Here is a 24,113-nt window from a genome sequence, read left to right on the forward strand (position 1 = left end):
TACTTTCACTTCTTTTTTGAAGGACGTGGTTGAGGGATTCATTCTGGTTTCTGGATGGAAGGAGGTCCAGAATATCAGGGCAATACCTATGAAGGCACAGTCAGGCCCGGACTGGCCATAGCGGGCACCGGGCAATCCCCCGGTGCGCCACATGGGTGGGCACTGGTTTTGGGCCCCTGGGGGCCGTTTTTGGTACAGGGACGTTTTTGCAGCAAAATCGGCCCTGTACCAAAATCGGCCGAAAAAGGGCCCGAAATAGAGCTCGGCGGCTCCTTCAACCCCCAGCCCCCCACGCCCCCTGAGTGGGGAGGGGGGGCCGGCCGAGCACTTTGCCAGGGCCGGTTGTGGTTCCCTGTCCGGCCCTGGGCACAGTTATAACTTTTCTTTCTGTGGCATTTTTGAGGTTTCAGCAAAAGGGTGTAGGAACTCCTGGAGGATCTGAAACCGCCTGATAATACCAGTTTTTACGTTAAGTACAGAGGTGTGCTAAAGTGTAGGGTTTCGTGGGTCACGCAGGCAATTTTAAGCTGAATCCTGGCCTCATATGGAAGCCATTTCAGAGACTTCAAATCAGGAGAGATGTCGTTTTTTGGGAGGCCCTTAGTGGAGCCTGCTTGTAGCTAGGTAGACAACAAAGGCTTGCACTACCATAATCCAACCTAGAGGTAACGAAAGATTGAACAGTGGACTTGATGTCGACAGGGAGAGGAAGGGTTTTATTTTTCTTAGAATGGTCATTTGGAAGCTATCTGATTTGGTTGCAGAGCTGATGTGCTCCTACATGTTGAAGTTATTATCTAGTATTCTTTCCAGTGATATCGAGGACTCCATGATGAGTGGTACGCAGTTTAGAGCTATTAGATGTTTCATATATTCTTGAATAATGGGGGATTGCTTGAGTGGGGAGATTAGGAGGAATTCTGTTTTGAGGAAGTTTAGCTTAAGATGGTTGGAGATCAACCAGTTTGGGGTTTTGTGTAGAGTTGTTTTGAGTGACCTGATATCATCAGGAGAGGAGATTTTCAGCCACAATTGTGTGTCATCTGCAAATATCTTCCATATGTTTGCTCTTTTAACTATAGCGACACACTTTCAATCTACCACTCATTGTGCCTAATCCTTCTGTTACAAATCTGAGCATGCAATTAGGAAAAATTAAGTGAAAGTTCAGATATGAACATACCCGAAGGATGAACAGGTTATGGGGCAAATTTGAATATGTATAATCGGTGTAGTTTTGAATATAACGTGGGCATGCTTGCTGTGAGGATGGCCGCTCCTATATAATGAATGCACCGGACTGCAATACATAATTTTTTATCCAGTCTGATAATTCTCGCCATGATGTTGGCCACCCCTAATCGATTACTTTCAGTGGTATAATTTGAATAATGTTTCCTCTCTTTTGAGAAATCTTGGCATATTCATACACAGTTCTGGTGCAATGCGTGCACTGGCATATAACAGTAAAGCTTGGTGTATTTATAACACTATCTCTACTCCTATCTAAGACGTCTGCCTGTGGGATTGACATACCCATTAGTGCACTCACATAGCCACATAGCTCAGAGCTTACTTATTCAAAAATTCAGTCATCCCTTCATGAATGTAATAATTAGCTATTAATGAACGTAGTAACTTATTCACTCATCCATCCGCCCAACCATTGACTGATTCCCACATTCACCGATATATCCCTCCTACCTTCACACACAAACGTTCAAATCAATGCACACACACACTTTTGAATACATGAGGATGTAGTGTTTTATCTAGGAACATGAATCGATATTCCTAATTTATGCCCTTGTCTGGTTATAATCAATAATATCCATACAACGGCATAATAATCATATCCATAATTCAGTCGTAGCACATGCTGTCACATTAAGCAAAGCGATACAAAAGGGGGTGATGGACGGAGCGTTTGAACAAATCAAACACTCACCCCCAGTCAAATGATCTGGGTTTAATCCATCACCATTCTTTAGTTCACTCAGCCACCCCAGTTCAGACATGGCTATATGCAAATCAGTCTGACCCTGTGCCTCATGGGAACAGTGCAGCCCGAACTGCCAAGCCATGTCTTCCCTGGACCGGAAACAAGCATCCTGGGACCGGTTTCGGATTCATAATCCTCATCAGCCAGGCTATCCTGAATCCAGTGGCCAAGTGAACAAGGGACTCACGTCTGAGCATACCCTGCCACACTTAGGGCGAACAAAGCGATACAAAAGGGGATGAACCTCATCAGCCAGGCTATCTTGAATCCAGTGGCCAAGTGAACAAGGGACTCACGTCTGAGCATACCCTGCCACACTTAGGGCGAACAAAGCAATACAAAAGGGGATGATAGATGGGGTGGCAGAGTGGGCTAAAGAACGGTGGTGGATTAAACCCAGATCTTTTGACTGGGTGTGAGTGTTTGATTGGTTCGGATGCTCCGTTCATCACCACCCCCTTTTGTACCGTCACATTAAGCAAGGCTACTTCTCCAGCCCCCTAGTAAGCACACCGAGTTCTCTAAACAAAACCAAGCCTACAGCAACCTGGGAAATCCCCCTTGCTTTTGTTTTGATTTCGTCCTAGAACTCCTGTAAAGCACTGTAAGAACGGCCAGTTCTTAGTGACATCTTTATTGACGTCTTATGTCCAACCTTACATCAAACCCAGGCACCTTTCAGGTATAAATATACCAACGTTGCCTTAAGCAAACACACAGTGGTGATTCTGGAGCAGAGCAGCTATCTACTTGCCCGAGAGCCCAGCTGATGCGAGAGCCCACGGACGCTGCCCCTCCTCTTTGACGCACTGAGAGAGACGCTGTCTTTTCTCCTGCCGAGAAATCCAGCTCCGGTGTTTCCAGATACCTTCGCGGGTTACTGGGATATCGAGTCCTGAGAAAGAGATACAAGACCTCCTGCTTTCTATTACCCAGGTACGGAACAGACTAAACCCTTACAGAGAATTCTTGAGTCAGATTCTTGGCAAAACAAACTTAACTTAAACTGCTACTTACTTACTCCTTCCCACGTAGTAGGCTTAGGTCAGGTACACCGGGGTAGGCGTATTTAGAAGCACCAGTTGAGTACGATTAGTCAATGTATATATGTATGTATATATTTTATCTATTTTTAAAGTATCATATGGCTAAGAAACCATATCAATGCTTTTACAGTATTATTTTATAATCCTCCTTTTACTGTACGCACTTTACTTTACCATGAGTATTACAATCGTGGCAATTCATTTCTCTTGTATGAGGAAGAAGACTGCTCAATAAATAACACCTTTTATTGAAAACGCCCGTCTCTCTTTTCTCTGCATTCTGGTGAAACTAAGTACGCACATTTGACTGAGTGAAATAGCTGTCTATTGTTTTCACACAACTCTAGAGATACACTCTTATTCAGGGAGAGCAAAGTTGTCATGTTTTATGGTTGTCAGAAGCTAATCCCTTCTTGTCTATCCAGGGAGGTTAAACTCCTCCTCGTTTATTCGAGAAAGTTTCTAGTGACCTCTGAGCTAGCTGGCAAACCTTAAGTCTAATATAGTCAGTAGAGACCTAGATAACCTCAGTCCTACTTCTACACTGCTGAATATATTATTCCAATGCGCAGAGCCTATTGGGAATATAGGAACTACACTACAAGGAAACATTTGCACTTCTTAAACAGCCACACATACTGGGTGCGCCAATGTTTCTTACCAATGGTAATAACCAGTATACTTTAACATGCACTCGTTTGTGGTCATGTTCCATATAAAAATACTTGGAAGAGCATCACTGCTTCCCTGTAAAGTGATCATTACATTCTACCAAGTTTTACTCTTGACCAGAATGTTTGGGCAAGCTTTCTTTAGGGTCCAGTTAATGATATTGCATTGGTAAGTTTCATTAAAGAGAAGTTCAACAATTATTCTTTACTACAAAGGTCTTTTAAAAAGTATAATAAAGGACACTTTGCTTGGCAAGCCTTCTGAAGTAAACATAGTGAAGGGCTCATCACTATAAATAAAATATGAAAAGAGCGATAAATGATCCATTATACTAGGTCAAGTGGATGGTTCTTCACTCCACAGAGCATTTATAGGAAAAAGTTCAAAGAACAGCATTTCTCTGGAATTTCCCTTCGCAAGAAGACACTAAAAACAATGCTTATCTGGAGAGACTTTATAAGGGAAAAGAATAGAAATTACACTTCAAAATGTGGGCCCTTTAAAAACTAGAATCGACAATTGAAGTACCTCTGTCTTGAAAAAGGTGTTCTGTTGACTAAAGTATGTTTTTTACAATAAACAATAAGAGATGCTATACTCAGAAATGCAAGGCATGTGGGCAATGGAAGACAAGAAGATCGTCCCTCTGAAGTAAAAAAAAAGTGAGAATCAAGTGGAGTAAGTAAAGGTCAATTTTCATGCAGGATTTTAGAAGCGTAGTGGGAGAAGGCTTTGTGAGATAGCCAGAAATACAAAGGTACGCTGTAGTTGAAAGACAATATTATGCGCAATGCTCCATTTCCAGATCACAAAGCTTAGCATTCAAGTCCAAGTGTACACATCATTTAAACATTAACATCCGGAGCCTACTGTGTGCCAAGCCTTAGGCAGACCTTTAAACATAGTCCGGAGCATCCCAACCTTGGTACAGGGTCTGTACACTGCACAAAGAGAGCTGGCCAAGAAAAAAGAAAAGGTCTCTTTTAATGATCTTCCCTCAATAATCTGTATTAAAGTTTTTTGACTTACCGCAAATGACTTATTTGACACTGACTGAGAGCATCTCACCAGTATGCAGATCTATTGGTAAGTTGTTTTGTCATCTGATTCCATTTTAGGTTGGTTCTACTGTACATCAGAGCAATCGCTGATATAAAGGTACCTACAGCTTACTTCCCAGGTGTATGTTGGGCATATTTGTGTATTTGGCCAGTGTGTTAAATGCTTTGAATGTATAACAAAAGCAAAGTAATGGAGGCTTGTGGATTCCATTTAGGAAGTCCCTGGCGTGTTCCTGTGCGCAAGATGGGCATGAAATTATTTTCCCAAACAGCAGAAGTGTATCAGGATGGAGGAGGACTAGACACTGAAGTGGGAACAAAGGAAACAAGGCCACTTTTGGTTCCATTAGGTCCCATAGTTGAGAGCAGATGCTGATTAGTCTACCTGTAACAGCACTGCCACTTGCTCAAGGGGGTCCTGCAGCTTCTATTGTTCAGAGTGAAAAGTGAGACGGGTCTTTTAGGTGAGACCAGCCTTTTGTCTCTCTCAGGATCACTGTCTGTGGTTGTTGATATGTAGGTGCAGATAGTTCACACCTCCTTGTGTCTCTGTGGGTAGTCCAGGTTGAGAATACTCTGCTGTGAGGAGCATCACTTTGAAAAAAAGATGTCTACAAAACAGGGTAAAGAGAGACATGAAAAAAGGAAGCCACACCAAACCAGTTCTGTGTATCTGCCTGCACGTATATGAACATTGGGCACAGTGCATGCTGTCAAGGTGGGAATTTTGTGAAGTGCAAAAGAACTTCCAAATTTGGGAAAGGTCTGTTTTATTTCACAAGATTCAGAAAATATGCTTAACATAGTGACCAGAGAGGGAGTTGCTGGCTTCTCGGTTAATTAGCTATGACGTTGGAGAAGGTTACACACGACACAGAGAAAAGGGGCATGCAGTCTGCTTGTAATTTACACCTTGCACAGCCAGCTGAGAGATATTGCCTCAAAGTGGTCTATCATGAGTGACAAGTAAAGTCGGACAGTGACGTGCACATAACGAGGCTGGTTGTGCTAAAGGCCTTGCAGGGCTTCACATAAGGAGTGAGGTGTAAAGTCTGAGTTAGACATGTATGTGAGGCACGCAGCCAAGCTGTGTTTCATACACAAAGTTCCTTTAGTCAACATCTGTGGGAATTGAGGGGAGATGGTCTCCTTGTGCTAAACAACACAATAGATGAGATGTTTAACTGGTGCGTCCTTTAGTCAACATCTGTGGGAATTGCGGGGAGACGGTCTCCCTGTGCTAAACAACACAATAGATGAGATGTTTAACTGGGGCGTGGTGAGCCCTGCACAGGGATGGATGGGGTTTCAATGAGGCACCCAGCCTGATGGGTGAGGTAGTACTGATGTGTGTGGTAGGCCCCACATTCTACAGGGTGGGAGACAATCTGCTCGTTGAAAACTATGATTGTTACTTACACAAAGAACAAGCATTTGCAATGCAATAGGTCTCGCATTTGGAAAGTTTGAGCTATTGGTATTGTAAATGACAATTTTTTTTATTTATGTGTTGGTTTTGAAAATAGCGAAATTAATAGCTTTGTCATTTACAATGCCAATGGTTTTAACTTTCGTAAATGTGACACCTATAGCATTTGTAATGCAATATGTGTTGTATTTACGTGACTTAGATGTATTGATATTACAAATAACAATGGCTTTTAATTTTTTTAATCATTAATACTTAAATAAAAGTTATTGTAATTTATAAAGGCAATAGCTTTTGTAAATAACTTTTGTGAAGATTATGTTCATTTGTTCCTTGAAAGTTTCTCACTGAATTTGGGCATTACTGTGCGATTACATTCGCTGTATAATAAATCAACGCATTTTACGACTATAAAATCATTCAGAAATGGAGGTGCATGTGGTCTAACCCACGATCGAAGTGCACCTGTGTTGTAAACAACAGAGTGCATTACTTCAACCCCATACTCCAAACACACTAAGGAGTTTCATTCTAAAAGAACCTCTAATGAAAGATTTACAATCACAAACAAACTGCCTTTAAACCAAAAGGTCAAACAAATGTCCTGTGTGCATCGGCTCTTCGCCGCGTAAAAACAAGTGGCTGTCTATCAAGCCTGCCTGACCACCACCCCTTTAAATCTCCAGCAGGGCCATGGCTGAATCCTTACGTGACGTACCTGTCCTCGCTCGCCGTGATGACCCCGTCCTCTTTGGGGATGAGGAGAGCCACGGTGACGGCATCCAGGTGGCCTTCGATCTTGTTGAGGAGGACCGGTCTGCTGCTCAGCGGCCTGGAGTGGATCTCCGCTGCCATGTTGCTGTCTGATCACGGAGGCGCAGCATCAGCTGACACTGGCAGAAGCTCGGGTTTCGCTTGGTGCGGGCAGGAAATGGTTACCGTAGTGTGTATAATAGAGGGGCCAGTTAAACTGATGCTGCTTCTTCAATGCTGTAGTTGGACTACAAATTGACCCTAATCTCTAAAATAGCAGGGCCCTCTCAATTAACAGATTTCTTAATAATTATAATTATTTCTTCTACAGCTATAATAACAAGGCATCCCTGTACCCCAACATCCCAAATTACCAGGTTTCAGAAGACAACCCAATATGCACGAACCCTAATGCATAGAACTTCTACAGCATAGGCAAACTAGCAACCGGAAGTTCGGCAGCGTGAAGACGGTCGTGGGGCGGGACTTCCGCCTTCTGCGTGAAGCCCGCATCCACGGAGTGCCAGAGAGCAGCATTGGTGACACGGGGCTCCGCAGTGGCTGCAGAAGTCAGGAGTGGCGGCGATGAGGTGAGTGGGGCTTAGTTGTAAGGGGGGGTGGGGGTCAATCAATCAATCAGGAGTTTGTTAAAGCGCGACTACTCACCCGTAAGGGTCTCAAGGCGCTAGGGGTGGGGGGGGGAGTTGGGGGGGTGCAGGTTCCATTCCATCAAGGAGGGGGTCTGTCGAAGAGCCAGGTTTTGAGGTTTCTTGCGAAGATGGGGAGCGATGTTGTCTGTCTGAGGTGGAGCGGAAGGGCGTTCCATGCCTTGGCCGCGAGGAAGGAGAAGGAGCGGCCTCCCGATCTGGTCTTTCTGGTGCGGGGGACCACAGCGTAGGAAAGCTGGGCTGATCGTAGGGTCCTTTGGGGTGCGTGGAATTTGAGTCGGCTGTTCAGGTATGCTGGTCCGGTGCCGTGGAGGGCCTTGTGTGCGTGGGTGAGCATCTTAAAGGTGAGTCTCGCCTCGACGGGGAGCCAGTGGAGTGTGCGCAGGTGCTGGGAGATGTGGCAGTGTTTTGGCAGGTTGAGGACCAGTCTTGCGGCGGCGTTCTGGATGTTCTGTAGCTTGCGGATGAGGTTTTTGTTTATTCCGGCGTAGAGTGCGTTGCCGTAGTCGAGTCTGCTGGTGACCAGGGCGTGAGTGACTGTCTTTCGGTGTTCGAGGGGGATCCATTTGAAGGTCTTACGAAGGAGGCGGAGGGTGTGGAAGCAGGAAGATGAGACAGAGTTGATCTGGCGGTCCATTTTGAGCTCGGAGTCCAGGATGATTCCCAGGTTGCGTGCGTGGTCTGTGGGGGTTGGCGGGTTTCCGAGGGCGGTGGGCCACCAGGTGTCACTCCAGGCGTCGGGGTTTGGGCCCATGATGAGTACTTCTGTTTTGTTGGTGTTTAGTTGTAGGCAGCTGTTTTTCATCCATTTGGCGACGGCTTCCATGCCTTCTCGAAAGTTGCGTCTGGCAGTGTTGGGCTCGTTGGATAGGGAGAGGATGAGCTGAGTGTCGTCTGCATATGACACGATGTTGAGTCCGTAGGTTCTGACGATGGGGGCAAGTGGAGCCATGTAGACGTTGAAGAGCGTCGGGCTGAGGGAGGAGCCCTGGGGGACTCCGCAGGTGATAGGTGTGGGGTCCGAGAGGAAAGGGGGGAGTCTGACCCGCTGCGTCCTGCTGGAGAGGAAGGAGCAGATCCAGTCGAGGGCCTTGTCCTGGATTCCTGCATCGTAGAGTCTGCGTATTAGGGTGCGGTGGGAGACTGTGTCGAACGCCGCTGATAGGTCGAGGAGGATGAGGGCTACTGTTTCTCCTTTGTCCAGTAAGGTGCGGATGTCGTTTGTTGCGGCGAGGAGGGCGGTTTCCGTACTGTGGTTTTTTCTGAAGCCGGATTGGGAGGAGTCGAGGATGTTGTGTTCTTCAATGAATGTGGCGAGTTGGCTGTTGATGGCTTTCTCGATGACTTTCGCTGGGAACGGGAGCAGGGAGATGGGTCTGTAGTTTTTGAGGTCGGTGGGGTCCGCTGAGGGTTTCTTTAGGAGGGGTTTGACCTCGGCGTGTTTCCAGTCATCGGGGAATGAGGCGGTCGCCAGGGGTGCAGGGGGGGTAGGGGGCTGCGGCGGGTGTATGCGTACGTGTCTGTGTGCGCGTGTCTGTGTGTGTGTGTGTGTGTGTGCAGGGGGGGTGGCAGCGTGTGTATGTGTGCACGCGCCTGTGTGTGTGTGTGTGTGTGCAGGGGGTGGGGGCTGGCTGTGTGTGCGTGCGCCGTGTTTGCATGCAAGCCAGGCGAAAGCAGGGGCTGTGTGTGCATCTGCGCAAGCGCGTCTCAGAGGCGCGCTCCCGCGGTGAAAACTGAGAATGGAAAAGCGCGCGGCACACTCGTGTCTACATTCCCAGATACGAGCAGCAATAGGTCTCGAGCAGACTACTCTGCTCGACCTAAAAATGTACTATTGGCTTTAACCACACGAGAATGACTTAAAACTAATATGGAAAAAGAATGGAAGAAAAAAAGTACTGACAAAGTAAAGTGTTGGTCCATCTGTGTGGGGGTTAAGGTGCACTTATTATAGATAGATGTGCATATGTTATCAGAAAAAAGTGCTGTTGCTCATAGTGCAGGAGAATTAATGCCTGAAGTCAGCTAATCCATGATGTAAGCTACGATGGGTTACAGCAAAATTTGAATGAGAGGTGTAAGTTAATTTTCCAGTGTGTTCGAGTCTTAAATGGATATAAATGTGGTGGATTCCTTCGGAGAACAGACACTAAATAATATTGTGTCTTAAGAAGGAAAGTTGTCTGTATGCAACTTGGCTTTTTGCCACACTCTTTAAGATTCCTTTTAATCACAGTTGTCCTATCTTCGTTGCTATCTTGTTTCAAATGTTTCTCTTTCTCCTTATTTTTCACATTCCTGCCTTTCTATTGCTCTCGGACAACGACAGACGATGAAAAATAAGTTGCGGCCCCCCCAAAAGTATTCCCCTACCAATCACTTGCACAAATTAAAAGCTGCAAATTGCTTGGTTTAAAACATCACGGCTGCATTTTATTCTACGTGGTTTTACCAATTGAATACGGCTAATGTCTCAGTATACCGTAGTTCCACCCAACAGGCAGCTCTTCATCGGTTTATTCGTGTGACGCCATAAGGGTGTCTTGGCTTGTCCGGGCAGTGTCCGTGAGACACCATCCTCCAGGAAAGCAGCAACTGCCTCACAGGGATATTATTAACGTGAATTAATTAATGATTATCAGTAAGCTCAAATTTTAAATGGAAATACATACAGTCAATTTCTTTGGATAGCATACATTAAATAATGACTGTTACTTACCAGTAATCTTCATTACTTCGACTCGTACTCTTCCGAGTCAGTCACCTTTGAGCGCTATGTGTTCGGGACACAGAATTAACCCATAGAACATAAATCCACACCCAGCAAGATGGTTTGACAGGCAATACCTGTCACTTGACCTGTAAGGCTGAAGCTAACCTGTAATAACAAATAGATCAGAAAGACCAGAAAACAAACCAACAAAACAAAACAAAAACAAAGAAGATCAATGAACCCACCCAGCAACTGGAAAATATCGTCCTGTTTACAAATTTGATCATCGCCCAACTTCCCAGAGCGGGATGGAGGGATACAGGACTATGAATCAGAGTAATGAAGATTATCAGTAAGTAACCCAGTCATTACCTTCCTCCGCCATCTTCCTCTTCGCAGTCACCTTTGAGCCTACACCAAGGCACTTGAGGAATCAAAAAGAAAACATACACATATAAATACGCCAAGAAAGGACAATGGTGGTGGAACAGAAAGCAATGAAGCATAGTAAGAACAGCAGAACCTAAATCTGCAGAAAAAACCTCCCCCATCCACAAATTAGAAGGGGAGATGACAGCACAAGGGGAAGACTATGTCGCAGCCAGTCAAACAAGCCACAATGATGTGCCCTCCAAAAATGCTCAGAGAGAAGCAACACCCCCGGCTGAACACCCCTGAAGCATAGGAGGAAGAGAGGGAAGAAGATAGGCAATGAAAATAGTAGAGCAAGCCCAAAGGAGAAACTGTTGTAGGACGATCACCCTACCTAGCCACGCCAAAAGCAAAACAACAGAAAAACACCAAGCAAAAGAGTAACAACGCTGTAGAAAACCCTGGAACACACTATGAAACATGTAGGTCCACCTAGGTAAAGTGTTCCACTGGATACTGTAGGTCCTTCAAGTAATCAATGCTCACAGTTTAAACAGAGCCTGTCAGGTGAGGGAGAGGTGGTATCTACATACAACACACCTTGGTATTGTCGCTGGGGTGAGAACGGTATGGGAGGGCTCCAGTTCAATGGTCACCTGGAGTGAGTGCGACACTACTAACTCTTGTGGGGTCAATGTCAGGTCCACGCCAATGTCACTCTGGGACAAGGTCTTCATATAATGAGGACACCAACAGATCCCAGGAGCCCCACGGCACCACACGTCTGGCAATTATGACATGTTCTCAGTGCCCGCAGTAATAAGTGGTGAAACGTGAGGCCTGTTGAAACATTCCGACCTGCCTGGTCTAAGGCAAGTTCTCTGGGCTCCGCAGCTGCAGGCTGGGCTATCAGCGTTGTGGCAGGACCTCCCAAGGGCAGCACAATGTAAATGCTTTGGGGCCTCTACTTATTTTTCCCCGGTGACCCCTAGTGACTTTGGTAGCAGGTGCATGCGGTGGCAGCTGGAGGTGGGGTCTAGTTGACAGGGATGCTGCTTCCTCATCGATCACGCCAGAGCCCACAGGCAGACACACAGAGGCTGTAGAGTGTTCAATTTGGTGGAACAGTGCCACACTCTACTACATTCTCCAGTGTGCCCAGGTCACTGACTCTCTATGGCCACTGCAAGTCAGCTCCAGTATATATATTTTATACTTACCTGCGAAATACTTACATTTTTGTTGTAAAGGCATACGTTGTAATGGTATTGCGTTGTAACAGCCACGCAATACCAAGACTGTTTCCCCTGTAGTACCATTCTGATTGGACCTAGGCATTATTCCAATTGTAGAGTTTGTGGCCTTGAGACCACTGTTGACCTGGGTGCACATTTGGGTTACGAGCGAAGTGCACCATTATATAGAGGTCCTTGCAAAGATCCTAAAATTGCAACCAACCCCAAAAAACATATGGTTGGCCTTTGTAAAAAAAATTAAAATCCTGGGTTGAGCTTGGCTTGCCAAGCTTTTGGAAAGATCCCTCTTCTATCCATGCTAATACTGCCCCAATGGTGAAATTACGTCTCCAGGGAAAAGCTGCTTTCTGCAATGAGCTGAAAATATCACACACACAGCCTTACGAGATGTTTTCTTTTGCACAAATCTATAACTTAACCCAAGGAAGTTTTAAATTGAATTGGTCCTACACGTGCTCACTCGTTACCTTTACAGTTTAGATACGGCACCTTTGCAATTGCAGTTTATTCCACATCATGGGGTACCGCTAGACACGGGCCTCACCATTGCTTCTTTTGTGTTTCTGTTGATGAAAAGAACACTTCTTCTTCCACCATGTGTATGTCAAAGCTAGAAGTAAGTGGATTGTGCCCCTTTGCCGGTGGCTGAGTTTGATGGAAAGAAGACAAGCATTTAGGATTTGTAAAAGTGACTCTCAACAATAGTCATAGTTGCTGTATCTAAGATTTCAATCTATCAAATACATTTGGAACTTGAAGTAGCGCTATAAAAATATTAAAATAAAAAATTGGTAATTACTATTTAAATATTTGTTTGGGTAATTACTTACACAGTCTGCTGCATCTGGCATCCTTACAGTGCATACATAACTCGTATACATGTTTTGAACAAACTCAAAAACCTGTCTTCAAACCATCGTTTCTCTTAAGTACTTTAAAGTGATAACAAGCCTCGTATCTTTCTTTTCATTTATTGCATTGATATATTGGGATTAGGCTTCAAATAGCTCCCAGCCAGGATGATACTCGAACAAAAAGAGGGCTTATTGCACTTTGAAACGGGCCTTTATTTAGGGTCCAGCTGCAAGTGTAAATAAGAAAGTCACAATACTGCCTGCAGTTTGCTTTGGGCAAGGAGACTTTGGGCAAGTGCTGCTGAATGTGTCCAGTGTAAGCAAATTACACCAGTACTTCATCATATTTTAGTGGGGCCAGCTCGATTCCGGCTCAAAACTAGCTGTCAGATCCAGGTTCCGGCTGGACCCCCTTAGTCCATTTCTGGAGCAGATTTGATCACTTGACCAACTACCCTTTGAACCTGATTATGAGTTCCCTGTGTCAGATGTACAATTTCCAGCACCTGATAAAATCTGATATCGATGTATGCATAATTCGTTGCGATCTATTAAGAATTTCTGGGAATTATCATGCGGGATTAGGTCCTTACCAAAATGAGTATGACCTGCAAAATACCAGGCCTTTTCCATGTAAAATTTCAGTAGGTTCAGTGCTTAATTTGAGCCTGTGGCTTTCGGTGCTCTGAACCTGCACTTTATTCTGAACACCAGCACTAGGAAAGTACCCCTTTTTGCATGGTTGCCCCCCACTTTTTGCCTGATGTTGATGCTCTTTGACTAAGTGTCCCCTGGCTTCCTGCCAACCAGATACAGAAGGCCAATGTTCTTCCCGTAAATCTGTACTGTTGCAAAACCCAATTGGCAACTCTCTGGCCACTTGTAAATCCCTTGTAAAAGGTACTATAGGTACCAAGGGCACTGTGACCAGGGTAGGCCTCTAAGGGCTGCAGCACCTATTGTGCCACCCTTAGATGCCCTGTACCTTAGCACACACACACTGCCATTGCAGGTGTAGAGCAAAGTGAAGGGTCGACATAGCACATAACCCTGTGTTACATACCTACAATCCACTGCCATGGCATAGGTAAGTCACTCCTCTAGCTGGGTGCACCATACCACTGCTGAGGGTACAGGTGCGTGAGCCCTGTACCCCTAAAGTGTCTAAGTCCATTCTTAGACATTGTAAGTACAGTGAAAGCCATAACGAGTACAATAATGGCTTTAATGAAAACTGGGAAGTTTGATATTAAACTTCTCAACACATTGAACCCACACTGGTGCCAGTGTGGGATTTAATGGAAAATGTACTCAGACAGCATCTTAGAGATACCCCCTGAACAACGACCTGACTCAAGTGTCCTGTCTGAGTGGCTGGTCATCAGCTGGAACCACCAGACATGTTTCTGGACCCCTGGGTCGAGAGCCTGCCACTCTCAGAATCCTAAAACAAAGCACATCCTGGGTCGAAGTGCCAAGCCTTCTCCTCCAGGATGGGCAGTGTTCACGAAGGGGAAGCTTCAAAGGCTTGCCGCCTTTGTGAGCTGACCCAGCCATTTGCTGCTCCCAGCAACTGTCCCCCACTGGTTCTGACCCCCATTTTGTGCAAGAGAATCGGCTGGAAAACCAAGATTGGAAGAGAGGTGTGCCCACCTTTGCCAACCCCACCCCTCAGGTGGAGGAGGCGAGGTCAAGCACAACTCTCAGTCCACACCATCTTGAAGATGGGGGGACCCAGCCAACCAAAGGGAGGCTTATGTCCCCCTACCACTGGAGGGTGGCATAATAGTGAGTCTTCCAACCCTAACGTAGGGATCGATTGGTCCCAACCTGTACCTACCGGAAAAGCCCCTAAATTTAGTATTCATGGGGGACCCCGAATCTTGCTTTCTCAGACAAGAAAGAAGAAGGACCGAAGAGCCGTGCTGAAGGAAAAAGAGGAGGACACCAATTGACTTGGCCACCAGCCCTAGTGGCCTGTCTTGACCTCGACATGCTCCAGCAAAATCCTGGTGTGTCCTGCAGCCAGCATCCCCCCAGAATCCAGAGGACCTGCCCTGCCTTTCCCAACAAGACTTTGTCTCCTGTGACCACTGGATTTACTCATCAACAGGCTTTGGCTGGCCAAATCTGAGACTCAGCAACTACCTGCTCCTGATGCTCATGGCCCTGTTCGAGTGGCTTATCACCACGAGGAGGTCTCCCTAGTGACCCTGACCTGGGATCTGGTGATCCCTGACCTACCTCAAGTCTCCAGCAGATGGCTGCAGTCCCTTTCTAGAGGATCCTCCTGACCGTGACTGGAGCCGGTTAGAGATATCCAAATCCAAAAGACACCCCTGCACCCGATGCCCCTCGGCCTTGGGTGGTGAAATGGACATAGTCCAGGCATCCCTCAACATCCCAACTGCTCTCTCCAGCCAGTGTTCACATCGAGATAATCTTCGTGCCCGAACCTGCAGCATTTGTTGAAACCGGAGAATTCCGATTGAACACAACGAGGCAAAGGATGCCAAAACAGCACCCTGCACCTGGCCGCCCCTGTGCCGCTGTGGGTGCTAACTTGAACCACTTCTTTGCCCTGAGCTTGACCCCTGGAGCTTTGCTCCCTCATTGTGCCCTGCTCGTGAGCAGCCACCACCAGGAGGCACCATATCCCCCATTGGATAACATTGGGCCTCAGCACTCTGCACCCAGCGCCATAGTGCAGCTGAGAGTGCTCTTGGAGTGCATCCTTGACCCTAGGGGAACCCTTGTTCTAACCACAGAAAGCTAACTCCAAAAACTAAGCACTTACCTGTAAACCGATATTTTGATTTCCTCTCATAGCATTGCATTGACTTTTTTGTGAAAAAATGTCTGAGGGTGGAGTTGGAAATTCTATGAAAAGCCATACAAGTGTGTTTTGATAACAAATTTCATTACTTACCTTCATCCAGGAAATGTCCCAGTGTGTTATCTAGGTATACCACCCTGAGTAAGAAAAGTATTCAGAAAAGTGACTTAAAAAGTAATTTCAATAGTAACTGAAAGTAATTTCAACGAATTATGAACATGTGACTTACCTGTAACCAAACCAATTGCATTAAACTGCATTCAATTGCATTATTCTTGCAAGGTACTATTACATTTGTCTGCATTAGGCCTGATTTGGTTCTAGAAATAAAATACAATTAAATAATATTTTTATACAAAACAAATTGGCCAGAGTTCAGGCTTTGAGTGTGTGAAATCATCTCTTGCCTGAGTGTGTACAAATGCTTAACACTACCCTCTGATAAATCCTTACTGCCCGCCCACACTACCGCAAATAGAGAGTAAGGTGTTATCTACTTTTACCTTTGCCTACCTTTTGGGATCCACAGGACTCTTGTGCACTCTATACCTTACTTTGGTATAGTATATACAGAGCAAGCTTCCTACCCAGTCCATCACATAATGACCCTGTTTGCCTAATTTTGAGATGAGCACAGCAGTATTTAATAAACTACAAATTAAAATTACCTGCCACCTATTTCCTTCGTATAGGTTTTGGTGCCCTGGAATAGTCTCAATTATCACACTTGTAGGACTACATGGGTTAATAGTTTTTTTTTTGTAAACCTTTTTATTGGATTTTCCATTTCAGACATGTCATACAAACACATTCATATCAGTTAGAAATTACAGTAAGTGAGTTCTAGCATCCAGACCAACCGCCGTGGAGGCATTCCTCTGGGCAAGGGCTCCGGAAGCGATGGAAAGGAGGCCTCCTTACCGCAGCCTCCAGCAATGTCAGTGAATATACAAAGGACTGTCAGTAATAGAAAGACCACTGTTCTTGTGGTTGGGCAACAGCCTCTGGTCCCATGTCCCTTGCAGTGCATATCGTGAAATGGTCATCCAGTTCAAACATGAACTAAGGGCCTCTAAACTGGGGAAATACAGGGGTAGGGGTGGGAGGGCTAGGGGTCATAGCTCAAGAGGGCCTGCGCGATGGTGGCCCGTGTCGTTCTACTGATTCCAGACAGTGTACTCCGCGCCTAATTTTGCTGCGCATCTAAGGGGGTGGCTTATAGGGGGCTGGCTGGGCGGGGCAGAACGCGCATGGTCTGCGGAGGAGTCGTGCGGGTCCGGCGTCGCTCGTGGGCTCTGCACTGGGTCTGTCTCTGCCAGGTGTGTTTGTCTAAAGGTGTGAAGGAGTGTCGCCCATTCCAAAGAGATAGGGGCCTGCGAATGCCGCGTGCCTCCTCCTGGCGGATAAGGTCTTCCTCCACTGTGGCCCATTTCTTTACTGCCCCCCACCATGCGGCAATTGGGGGTCCTTCCAAAGCCTATTCAATCAGAAGAGTGTCCTAAATACTGCTTGTTCACATTGTATGATCCTGGACAACTCATGTCAAATAACGTTATTTCACATTTAAGAGAAAAAATGCATAAAAATACAGAGAACAGATAACAATTTCAATAAGTTAGACTAAAAATAATTACAGATGTACTCTATTCTTAAAATCCTGAAAAGTTAACAAACAACGTTTAAAACTCATTCCTTCTTAAAAAGAGCTAGAATTAATCAATGAATAGTTAAGGTGCGAGTTTTTACCGCTGTGCATAAAATAGAGGCCACTACAAAGCATACATATGGAGTCTCTAGCTGTTGCATGACGGACAATGCTGTAATATAGCTACGCAAGGTAGATTTCTTTAAAAAAGGGATAATGAATCTCTTTCTGTCCATTACATTATAGTGACAAAAGAATAACAAATGTACAGTTGATTGTTTTGATACATTATCGCAAGGGCAACATTCCAATTGGTTCAGAGACAAAACATTAGCAGGAAAGCCCAACATTATTGTCACATAGTTTAAACGAAATCTTGTCAGATTAAATCGATGGCAGTTATTTTCTACGAAAGTGAGGTATGAAGATGGGCCATGTAATATAGGTGGAATATGATTATATACAATTACTGTAGCTCTTTCTTTATAACTATTGCATCTGTCTCGTGCACCTTTCTCTAGGAAAAGTTTTTTTTAGTCTTGTCTTACCTAGAATTTCACAGTGTATGGGATGGGCATAAAGGTCCGCCAACCCCAGAAATTCAAGGTTTCGCCTAATATATTGCAACCATGTAATTTCCGACGAAAGTTCCATTTTCATAATATCCCTCAGAATACATTGGTTTGGCTGGACGACCTTCCGTTTCCAAATAGACAGCCATAGTAACAAAGGGGCAATTTAATTGTATCAGTGATGTATGGCAATGCTAACTCATTATGGACATTAACATTTGTACAGGTCTTTGGTACAGATAATAATCTTTCAGCAAATCCGTCTTCAATCTTTTGTAAGCTACCCGCACGAGTTATGCCCCAAATTGCTGCCCGTAGTTGCCACAGAGATTGTTTTGGACAAATATATTTTGACCTTGTATTGGTTTGTTACCCAAGTTTGCGGCAAACCTAAATATTGCAGCTATGCTTTTCCTCATGTGTGTGGCTCTTGAAGTTACCATCAATTTCTAATCTAAATTAATATCAACGACAATACACAAGTAGGAGAAGTTCTCAACAATTTTGATTTTCCTTTACTCGATATTATAATTTACTCTCTTTTTACTTCCTTTCCCAACAGACATAACAAAATACTTTTTTTGTATGTATGTATAAATCCAGATTCTTCATACAAAGTGCATAAGTCGTAATGCTCTTTCGTAAGGATAGGCGTGTACTTGCAAGTAAAACCGCATCATTTGCGTACAGAAGAATTGGAAATTGAGTTGTGCTCGCTCTAGGGATGTCTATGGAAATCATACCAGGGTGTTGTTTAGGCTATTGGTGTTAAGCAAAAAATGAAAGGGTGCTAGTACGCAACCCTGTCTGATGCCATTTGCAATAATGAAAGGTCTGGTACATTCCCTTTGTTTGCTGTGATGAACCTTTGTGGTAGCTCCTATATACATTTGTCTAATAAAGCAGATAATTGCAGCATCCACCCCCATTAACTCCATAATGTGCCACAACTTATTATGGTTAATGCAATCAAAAGCAGATGAGAGATCCATAAATGCTATATACAAGCTCTCTGACTTGGCCTGTGTATATTTTGCTGCTAAGAGGGCCAGATTCCAGCACTGGTCCACCATTCCTCTACCCTTCCAGAACCCATATTGTACATCAGCAAGTATCCCCTTTTCAGCGGCCTATTCTTCCGTTATGTTTAGCAATACTTGTCCCACTACCTTATCCGAACTATCGATTAAAGCAACCAGTCGGTAATTTGCAGGGTCTGAGCCGTCACCTTTCTTATAAATTAGCACAGTTATTGATTCTTTGCAAAACTGGAGTGGGCCTATATTATTATTATTGTTAAAGACTGCTGTGAGGAGAGTGACCTAAAGGGCTTTATTAGATAGGAAGATGTCAGCGGGGACCCCGTCTGGGCCCGCAGCCTTTAAAGACGTTGTTTGTGAGAGGGCGAGCTCTATTTCATCGATTTCAAAAAATAAAGGAGGGATGACTCCAGAGTAATCAGGCCACACATCAGTGCTGCCTTCCTATTTTTTATTTTTTTTTGGAAAGATTTACCCAAGTTTCCTCGTCTATGAACAGATCTGAGAGAGACTTTCCTCCTCTTGCATAAAGGGATGTTTACAACTTTCCAAAACGTTTTGCTATCATTGCTATTGGCAGTCGCCTTTAATTTCTCCCAGGCTTCCGATCTCAGCTGTTTTTTCCGCTGCTCTAAAGAGGATTTATGAATTGCTCTAAGGTTTTTCATTTGTGTCTTATCCCTAGGTCTTTCCTTTAAGGCATTACACAAATTGCTTGATGCTTTCGAGCACGTTTTATCAAACCAGCTTATTTTTTGGTTATTTTGGACGCGTAATGGGCCAATTAGTTGTTTTTTGACGCTATCTAAAATTTTAATACATGCATTGACTATCTGTTGCCTATTTTTTGACAGATCTATCCAAGTCAGGACCTCATTATAATTAGTGGTTATTAACCTTATGAAAAGTTGTCTTTCATCAATTTTATTCCACCTAAGCGAGTATCCATTTTTCCTGGCCAAAATGGGTTTAGGGGTTTTGACACTATTACCAGTACACCCTTGGTCTTTCCATGGGAGCGTAGTTAGCATGATTATGTGCTCACTGAATTCCGACATTTAGACAATTATTTCAGAGGGAATGTTTTCCTCGGTTTTAGAAGGTATTATGTAATCTATTGTTGATGAAGTCCCTGCACTATAAAAAGTAGGAATAAGTTGTGAGTTTTTAGGTATACTTTGGGTTTTGATTACTAACTGTCATATTGTTAATAAATTGTTTAAAGCATTTCCAAATGGAGAATGTGAAAAATGGTCACTTAGCTCCTCAGATTGTGTAGTCTGCTGACACATATGGTAATCATCATTCTTGCATTTGATTATATTAAAGTCACCCGTCCATATGAGGTAGCCTGTTTTTGCTTGTGTTAGAATTACGTCCTCCAGAGCTTCTTCAAGTTACTTTGTCACCGCTGATGGACTATCAAAATTATTGTTATAGTAATTTATTATCAACCAATTTGCATTAGGATTGCTATTGATCAAGATAATGTGAAAATGTGGTTATTTAATGGTGTAACTCACCAATTTGAATGAAGCTGTGTTGATAATGCATGTTAATAAACCACCTTTTTCTCCACCTTTCACTGATGGTAGGGCGGGAGTATGGAAGCATCTATACCCATTTACCTGGATAGGATCTACCTCCCACATCTCTTGGAGGCATGACATTTGGTGTTTAGAAACTTCCTTTAACCAATCATCATTATGTTTTTTAGGTCTCGCCTATGCAGCGCGAATGCGCTGCATAGGAGAGACCTAATGCCATCGGCACAGCTTTTGGGGCAAAAACGTGCACGTGTTGCATTGCTTGCAATGGCAACGTGTGCACCTCTGGCGATTCCTTGCGGGAGCGCGCGGTGCCATATGGTCGCACACTCCCGCAAGGGAATTGACGAGCGAGGCGCGCTTGTTTTCCAGAGGCGCGAGACTCGAACTTTAATCTTGCGCTGTATTTTCTAGTCACCTTTGTGCAAGGGACGCCGTTTGTGGCTTTATTCTAAACACACCCCACAGAAGAGCTCCGCCATGCCGTTTACTGAAGCCCATGGCCCCCCCTTTTCCTATGGAAAGAGAGAGTCGATACTACCAGATGAAATGCACTAACGCCGCTGCTGGATAAAGACCAGGCAAGAGAAGAAAGCACAAAAGCCTTCCCTTGAAGTGAGAAAAAGAAAGAAAAAAAACACAGGTCTGTGAACAGCCTGGCAATCTGCAGACAAAGTGCAAGTGAAAGCTGAAACAGGCGAGTTCCCCACATCCCATCTAAATTGGGGCAGATGGCAGTGTTTCCAGAGATAAAAGCACCCCTTGGGCATTCACAAGAGACAAAGACTTTGGGCCCGAGATAAAGACTTTGGGCCCAACACCTTGGCCTGTTCCTCCTGCATTATTAAATAAGGACCAGCCTGGAGATTTATATCTGTAAGAAAATGGGGTGGAAGCGACCGCCTTGCATCATGCTGTCCTGGTGACTTTCATTCATGAAGCAACAACTCCCCGGGGAGGAAGGGCCATCGGGACGTAGGCAGAGCATGCCATGCCACGCCGTCTCAGGGAGGCCGGTAGGGCTGGGGTACGGTCAACGACGCTGGGCTCACCTGATAACTTTGTACAGCTCCTGTCGAATAGAGTTATCTCCACTAAGTTGGTGCCACCTAGGACAGCATCAGGCTCGTCAGTGAGAGGCCTGGAGGGCTGGGGCAGGGGCAGAAAGCCACATTGGGATTTCTCTAAAGAAAACTGGCAGAACGGGGCTGCTGGTCATTCTGTCACATTTTTCAAATGCTGGTAAAGAGCAGTCAGGCTCAACCTCACCAAGAAGAAGATGCTGCAAGAGCTATTGCAGCTTGAGGCACACCTGTGAAGTGTCAGGAGGGCAGGGGAGGAATCTCCCAGCACATGGGTGGATCGTTTGAAGCTGGACACACCGCCAATAGGCTCTAGTCATAATACCTGGTATCACATGAAGGATGGGAGGAAGGCTGAAATGCTCTGTGGAAGGCTGAGTTGGGGGTGAGGGAGAGGTGGAGATGCACAATGATGTGTGCACAAATTATAGTGTTTTACCAACACACAACAAAGTCAAACCCCAGCGAAGCATCGCTGGAAAATAATTGCAATGCAAACTAAGATTGGAGGGCTTATAAATACAAATATTACACAATATTGGGTCATTAAAGTTCTGCCACAAGTATATTCTGGAATCAGTGAACCAGTAAGAGCAGAACGCACATCTTGGGCACAATTCCTAAGCAGTGAGTCCCACGCACAGAGGCGTTTTCTGGGAAGCTTTGGAACGGACACTCCGCGTTACTCATCACTCTCAAAGCATACGATGACCAATCCTAGCTGGCGGCTGCTGAGGACTGTGGTCATTCTTGTCTGGACAATTCCCCTTGACTGCCATTATTCACAGCATTTTCTTAAAGTCGCAGCAGCTGAAATCGTGAGGTGCTCACTCACTCTCCACTTGTGTCTTGGTTCTGGGGTGAAATCTCTCAAGAAAGGGCTGCAGAGGGCACACGGGCTGCTGCCCAAGACACTGCAGTGGAGATATTCCAGCCAAAGAGTCAAGGTACGCACCTGCCCTTAGACACACAATAGCAGCAATGCTAACCTGGACCTCAAGCAATGGAGGGAAGCTTAAACGTCAGGTACAGAAATCATGAATTAATAATTCTAAGATGCAGCATAGTAAAAAGAAAATTGTAACTCGAAAAGTTCAAAAAGAGCTTAAAGAGTTGCTAATTTTGTACCAGTGTTTGTTCTTTCTCCCTAAAATCAAATCACCCCAACGCAGTTAATACAGAGTTCTATCTGTTTTCCAACTTGGGTGGTTAGTGCAATGCATGCGCACACACACACACAGGCACGTTAAAAAAAGGGACAAATGTTTAGCAAAAGTGAACACAAACATTTGCCTTTATGTATTGCAAAAGGGAAACAAACTCACATTTTACCTCGTTGCAACAGAAAAGGCCTGTTATGCTTTTATTTTTAATTCAGCACAAACTGGCAAGAGCTTGATAAACAATGTTGACGTTCTTTTTTACAAAAGTAACGTTTATATTGCCTCCACGTGCACCGATGATGCTGCCTAGTGAGGTAGCTGACTCATGGGAGCAGTCCAGGACCTTCCAACCTCAACTTTGTCATTCTTAATGACGAATACCTTTTTAGAGGATTGGGGGTGGGGAGTTCACTGTGGGAGGGACAGTCCCACTTCAGCCATATTGAAGTCAGCCCAAAGGTGGGGGTCTGGCACACCGCAGTGGTAGGAGGATACCCCAGCAGTCCTGTGATAGCAGACACTTCACCTAGAAGGTTCGAGTCCTGACCAGACAGAGATCACGGTTGAGATCTAGTCTCCTACAATTCACAAGACTTCAATGCCTCTGAATCTTAATTGGTGGTACACAATGATGGCGATTCTTTAGGCAACACTGGTGCCTTAGATCTGCACCAATCAGCCAGATGCAATCTGTGCCATTCTTGGAAGGTCCAGGCCTTCCTTCCATTAGAGTTCTACTTCTGCGAGCAGTAGAAGACTTCCACTGAGGTAAGGTAGACAGCATCTAGAACCAACTGAAACATCTTCTGCTACTCCACTTTGTAGTCATTGTGCCCTCTTACCTGGAGGAACCTGGACAGAGGTGCCCAATCCCTCGTCGAGAATTATAAATCGCCCAGCAGGTGGGGGGGGGGGAGGGGACTTTGTATCACCAAGACCCCAACTGCAAGTCTGGTTTTGCTGGAAATAGTTATGGAGTCATAATGGTATAATGGGGGGTTGCGGCCTGTGCACCGGTGTTCAGTAAGCCTCTCGAGCCGGAGTTTGGGTCCACATCCGATCCAAGCAATTATCCCGCCTCTGGATCTCATGATGCAAAAGGAGTGGAATGCCTAAAAAAATAAATGTAATAACACGCTGACGGTTTCTGTTATTCATATACTGTCCTTACTAGGGATGGATCAAAGGGTTCACGAAACGCAGCAAAGCCAGTGGTTGCAACACACCCACTACTCCGTCTCAACCTGGTGCTGCAGCCCCCATAAATACCGACATCCTCGAGAAACATACACCTGAGGTCAGAGGGCAAAGCTGCAGACGTCTGCGAAAAACATATATTCAATACTGCACCCGGATAGCGGAACACAAAGCCAGTGAGAACAGATCCTCAGGTAAACTCCAT

This window comes from Lissotriton helveticus, chromosome 3_2, assembly GCF_964261635.1.
Source record: "Lissotriton helveticus chromosome 3_2, aLisHel1.1, whole genome shotgun sequence".
Taxonomy (NCBI): Eukaryota; Metazoa; Chordata; class Amphibia; order Caudata; family Salamandridae; genus Lissotriton; species Lissotriton helveticus.